The sequence below is a fragment of the Mandrillus leucophaeus genome, unplaced genomic scaffold, assembly GCF_000951045.1.
Source record: "Mandrillus leucophaeus isolate KB7577 unplaced genomic scaffold, Mleu.le_1.0 Scaffold601, whole genome shotgun sequence".
Classification (NCBI taxonomy): Eukaryota; Metazoa; Chordata; class Mammalia; order Primates; family Cercopithecidae; genus Mandrillus; species Mandrillus leucophaeus.
In genome coordinates, this window is record NW_012106487.1 from 511,580 (window position 1) to 518,345 (window position 6,766).

General features: G+C 39.0%; 1 long non-coding RNA gene across 1 annotated transcript in view; it reads left to right on the forward strand.

Annotated features, from left to right (window-relative positions):
- Nucleotides 1–6,766, forward strand: part of LOC105553681 — a 67,750-nt gene that overhangs the window by 13,978 nt on the left and 47,006 nt on the right. The gene's annotated exons all lie outside the window — the stretch shown is intronic.

The following is a 6,766-nucleotide window of genomic DNA, read 5'->3' on the forward strand; positions in this document are numbered from 1 at the left end:
GAATCCTGAAATGATGCTAAGGAGATGTACATGACTACATGTCTACAAGCTGTGGTTTCATCATTTTTTTCTTTGTCTCTGAGCTAATGCCGAGAAAACACCCTGGTTCTGCTAAGTGGATCTCAGTCTGTTACTTAGTCTCCTGCTCTCCAGTCACCCAAGTCTGATTCCTCAGCTTGATTCTTTTTTGTTACGTGTCATTGCCCTCAGGAAAGGGTACCCCAGTCCTGGATCCTGGGCCATTGTCTTGGACCCTCCTCTAAAATGCCAAATATTTCTAATTTCAATTTGCTATCCTTCTTGTAAGGATGAATTGTCTCATACTGCATCCATCTGTTTGGACAGGCCAACACTTAATTTGTAACCCTTCATGGGTATCTACTTAACTGAACTGCAACCTGCTATCGCTTCATCTTGTCGGACAGGCTAGTGTAGTCTCGCTTTACATCATGATGGAATCTATCCACCCAGATCCTGTTCAGTAATAGAGCCTTTTCTCAAATCCCAGCCCTTCCACATCTGAGCTACATGACAATAAGTAATTAATTGGTCTTACTTGGTCTGTTCATTCTGAAAGAACTGAGTCCTTACTGAATGGAGTTTCGTAAGGACTGAGTTCTTATGGAGCCATATTATACATGGGAGTGATGGACATGAACAAGGTACAATTTCTCTCCTGAAGAAACTTAATTTCCTTCTTTCTTTCTTTCTTTCTTTCTTTCTTTCTTTCTTTCTTTCTTTCTTTCTTTCTGTCTGTCTGTCTTTTTTTTTTTTGACAGAGTCCCACTCTCTCACCCAGGCTGGAGTGCAGTGCATAATCTTGGCTCACTGCAACCTCCGCTTCCTGGGCTCAAGTGATTCTCCTACTTCAGCCTCCTGAGTAGCTGGGATTACAAAATCAGTCTGCCATCATGCCAGACTAATTTTTTTTATATATATTTAGTAGAGACAGAGTTTTGCCATATTGTCCGGGTGGGTCTCTAACTCCTGACCTCAAGTGATCTGCCCGCCTCAGCCTCCCAAAGTGCTGCGATTACAGGTATGAGCTACCGTACCTGGCTCATTTTTGATGACAGGGCAAACAAGCAAACAATTGAAATACAGGTTGAGTATTCCTTATCCAAAACTCTTAGGATAAGATGTGTTTTGGATTTTTAAAAAAATCTTCAATATTTTCATTAAACTTACTGGTTGATATCCCAAATTCAAAAATCTGAAATCTGAAAAGCTTTAATGAGCATTTCTTTTTGAGCATGACCTTTGAGCATCGTGTCAGCATTCAAAAAATGTGAATTTCAGATTTTTGGATTAGGAATGCTCAACCTACACAATACTTTAACCGTAAATTCTGAGAACCTTTCTTTAAAGGACATAGTAGAAGAGGTCAGAGAATTGTCCTTCCACAAACATTCATTCTATCATTTGCTCAAACCCCACTGTGTTTCAGGCATTTTGTTAATACATCGGGAATGGACCCAGAAGGCCTTTCTGAGAATTGTGAGTTAGACCCAGATATTCACCCAAGCCCAGAGCATCTAAGACCTTTCGCCTCCAAATACCAATGATAATTTTGTCTTGTGGTCCTAAGATGTTAATCAGAGCTGCTTATAATAGACAGCTTCTGAAACCGGCTTCTCTCCCCTGTAGCCCCAGATGGTCTACCCTGGACCCTGATGATGTTAGGTTGGAGGATTTTAAGTGCAGTCACTTTGTTGCCACTTCCACTTTCTTTCCAGAACCTCTGAATCGAATGTCAGCCTGTTTTCATTGTTCCCTTTCTGTTTAGCTGGAGCTGGATATACTGAAGGAATGAAAGTTTTCTGAGCTGACTGCACTGATAAACCTAGAAGGAGGCCATAGTGATAATTGCTTCATAATTTTCAAAAGTCAGCATTAACTGCTGAGTAGCAGAGTGGACTTAAATTTGTGTTTTCAGTGGAAATGATCACAGTGATGTCCTTACTGCCTCCTAACTCATGAAAGGAACAACTGGCTGGTCCCTGGAACTCCCTGCATGACTGGTGATTGCCCACGGACTTCTAAAACCATCTTTACTCTGAAAATGTGAATGTTGCCCATGACCTTCGGCTGATGGATGATATCTGGGCCTGAGATGGCAATATCAGGTATTTCTGAAGACATCCTAGGGAAATGTGGGGATTGCCATGGTGCCTCTGAGCTTACCTCTAGAACAGACATTTTGATAAGCACTTTTGCTTCTTTCTCTGAATTCTAAATCAGCCCTAGATCGCTGGAGGATAATTCTGAAACAAGCCCTACCCAGTCAATTTTCCTGAAGTTTCATGAGGATTCTGAAGAGCGGTGACTGGTGTTGGACTGAAACCAGGGAGGAAGACCAAGGAGAGGAGAGCACTCAGAGGCAGTGGGTGGACAGAGGTCATCCAGAGACTTGCAGAAAATAGGACCAAAGCCATGGCCCCAGACAGGAGTGGCAATCCTAAGTGCAGTTTTAGTTGCACTTTTGAGATAATGGAAGTACAAAATCCATCACTTAATCTCTTTTAACATCAGTTTATTCATCTGCAAAACATTGACATGCTACTTCACAGCATTCTTCACATAAAATAAGAAACAGCATGTTAAAATACTAAACAAAGCTTAAGACGTGATGCAAATATACTATCAGAGTAGATTGTAGATTATAGTTCTATCACTTATCTCTTTCTTATTCATAAGAGAAGCTCTTATGAACATTGAGTTAATTATTTCTTTTCCCTCCTTATTTATGAGCATACATGTCTTATTCAAGGTTTAAAATATCACTTGGAAATTAACAATAGGTTTCACAAATATAGTCATATTCCCTATTTGTTCACAATATTTTGTCCCAGAATGATGCTTTTGAAAAAATAAAAGAACTACTTATAAGATCGTGGTACAGTCAAGGCAGACTATAAACAAATGCTCACCAACCAACAGAAGAAATCTATCCTGCAATATAGATGACTTTCCCAGTGCACCATGATAGTTCCTTTAAGCTGTTACGAATTATTCCATAAACATGTATTTAGAGACTTTTAAATATGCAGATTATTGGCCTGAGAAACCATTTCATCTCCAAAGGAACATTTGCAGGCTGTCGTGCAAATCTGCATTTGAGGAACTTTCACACTATGATCTTAGTGAATTCTTGACCAGATAGACTTGAACAGCTGCCACCCACGCTTGGGAAGTCCCTTTGCTTGAGAAGACAAAATAGCTCATTTGTTTGCAATTCTTTCCTGAAAGTACACAAGGGCAATTTTCTACATTGTGAATTGCTTCTATCAGAGCAACATTTTCCCTGAAAGACCATAGCTCATTATGCTATTTAGAAACAAACAAACAAAAATGCATACAAACATTTTTTGGGGGAGTTTTATAATTTGTGCCCAGAAGGGACAAGTTTCTTTTCAGATTAAGTTTTAAAAAATGTTCCTTTATTGCTGTTATGTTCAAGCTGACATGGAGGTTATAACTGAGAGAATCCCCCTCTGAAATAATAATGCCTTACGTTTGTATAATGTTTTATACTTTTCAAAGTGCTTTCAGGCACATTATTTCATTTGATCTTCAAAACAGCTCAGTGAGGCAGGTAAAGTAGGTGTTTTTATTCATTTCTTTTTAGATAAGGAAATAGGTTCAGACTACAAATATTATCCGAGTATCTACTAACTCCATCGTATTGCGTGAGGTGTCACAGAGGATAAAATAACATGTATTCCTAAAAGAAGAATCTTGGTTTTAGATAAGACATAACAACACAAAGTTAAATAATACTAAATGTACAATATGGTTCAAAAGGTGACAAAAGACAATTTATGCTCATAGTATTAGAAGCATGAGCAAACTGTATTCTGGCAGGTTAAGGAAGACTTCTTAAAGCAGGTGCCACCCGAATATATATGCCTGGAAGGAGGTTTGGAATTTGGATTTGGCATCATAATCACCTACTCATATAACCTTAAAATAGAAGAGATTTTGGCATTCATCTAGTTTGTTCTGATACTAGATGTTGGCACTTCCTATAGCACCTTAAACAAAAATGTTGGAATAGCTATGAGTCTTACAAATTCTATCTTATGAAATCCCATCTCTACTAAAAATAAATTTTAAAAACATTAGCCAGGCATGGTGACGGGTGCCTGTAGTCCCAGCTACTCGGGAGGCTGAGGCAGGAGAATGGTATGAACCCGGGAGGCAGAGCTTGCAGTGAGCCAAGATCGCACCACTGCACTCCAGCCTCGTGACAGAGCGAGACTCCGTCTCAGAAAAAAAAGAAAAAATTCTATCTTATATGCAGCTGCAATCTCCAGTTCTATAATTCTACCCTCTGTTGACTAGAGTAAAACAAGACTAATCTATTTTCTCTTTATGTGGAAAGCCTTTAATATGTCTGTAGTCAGTATAATAGCTTGATCTGCCTTTAGTCTTTTCTTCTTTCCATTTAATTTTAAAGCTTCTGGAGATACAGTCATTATTTTACTGCTGGGCCCCTATTTTATTTCTCCAAATTATCTGTAACTTTGGCCATCCCAAATTGATACACTGTTTTAGATATGCAGATTTGAATGAGGCTCTAAAAACTATCGTTATCTTTCCAATTCACTACCAGCATGTCTGTTAATACTACTAGTTGTGAACAATTCTCACATATAAAAGTAACTAACTTTTGTGTAAAAGCAGCATAATTAATGTGCCTGGAATGAGTCATGGATGTCTTCCTAAAGAACAAAGGCCACCTTTCTCAAGAACAAAGACTGCCTTCATTGTGATGGCTTTTTTTCTTTTTCTTTTGTATTTTTCTTAAGCCATTCATGATCTATGCATGTCTGCACAGATGATACTTGCTTAAGGAACTAACACTAAAGCTCTAATACAATAACAATTTTTGGTATTTTGTTTCTCGTTTTTATTACTGGGAAAGTAAAAATTAATAGCTCATGTAAATTAATAATCCAATACTGACCCCTGGTGTGTAATGAAGAAATTGCTTACTGGATGAACTAGTGGATGCTTGGGAAAAGTTTTATGTTTTAATATAAGAGTATCTTTTTTCAAGTAAAGAAGTTTCCTAGGCTATAATTTAAAATGTGGAAATTGGGAAATGTCAAACTAACTAACTGAATGTAGAGAATGTCTCTATGGTAGTCTTTAGCAGTGGGTAAATAAAAAGAAAAGAAAGAACAGCTGACACCAGAACTGTCCCATTCAAAAATGTTTTTTACAATTCGGCCAGCGTTTAAGAAACTAAGCACAGTGAGTTGAGAATGAATGATCTACCCTCCTTCACTTCACTATATTTGAATCAGACTTTAAAAAAAAAACAAAAACCTCTTTTGAATTTCTCTGAGTCACCTCCTCAGACAGTAGATGTGTCTTCATTGCCTGCCACTCCCCAAAGTGTCTCTCCATTTATTTCAGACACAAGATCCCAAAGCCACAATTTTCTAGTCTTACTTGCTCTTCTTTGTTATCTTGTCATTTTCTAAAGCCATACCATATGCCTGCTTTACCATTCAAAGGTATAGTATTTGTTAGGCTGGTTCTCGTTTCAGGTTTCTCATTCTCCTTCCTATTTTCAGTATGTGCCCTTCCCTCACACCCTATGGTCAAGCCAAATTATCTATCCAGCATGTCCCCCATTGGTAACTTCTGAGAAGAAGTACTGCAGAGTGGACAGATGGGACTGGAATGAGTCAGTCACTTTGCAGACACAGGTGTAAGCCATGCAGGTTTAGGCCTCTACTGCCACCAGCGACCCTATTGATGGCCTATTCCCTCCTGTAGCAGAGCTCATAGAACCTTAGAAATTCACCTGTTGAGGGAATATCACTGGGCAAGTCGTTGATGAACCCAGATTCCAATTTAATCCTGGCATTGCCCCTGACTTGTTATGGGACTTTCTGCAATGCAGTTCAACTCCTAGGTTATGAAACTTCTATTTTCTAATCTGTAACAAAGGGTGATTACATTAGACGATTTCTGACATCCTTTGTAGTACTCCAATTCTACAACTCTATACATGTGGATTCAAGAGGCTAGCTCAAACCCTGAGTTCTTCACTTCTTGCAATGCTCTCACAATTCCCTTCTTCTCCCATCCTCTGGTTTGTCCATATGTTACTGTACTTGCATACTTTCTATGTACACTAAACCATTATATGGACTACACTCTACTGTATCTATTTGTCTATCTTTTTTCTTTCATTGAACTGAGATATGGTAGGCTGGGATGAGCTCTCTATACCGAGATATATACAGTAGGCTGAGACGAGCTCTCTACACTGAGATAGATACGGTAGGCTGGGACCAGCTCTCTATACTGAGATAGATAATGGTAGGCTGGGACGAGCTCAATATACTGAGGTATGTACAGTAGGCTGAGACGAGCTCTCTATACTGAGATAGATACAGTAGGCTGGGACCAGCTCTCTATACTGAGATAGATAACTGTAGGCTGGGACGAGCTCTCTATACTGAGATATATACAGTAGGCTGAGACGAGCTCTCTATACTGAGAGATATGGTAGGCTGGGACCAGCTCTCTATACTGAGATACGGAAGGCTGGGACTAGCTATCTATGGAATGAATGAGAAAATAATGCATATCTTGTCTTTATCCTGCAGGTCTGTCTCTGCCACATATTTCTGAGGAGCTCCTGAGTCTGGGAAACTTTGGAGTCAGCACTGACCTTTTATCCTGGTTCTATAAACCAGATCACATGCAAGAATGTTGCTTCTTAAAAATTCTCAAAAGTGATGAA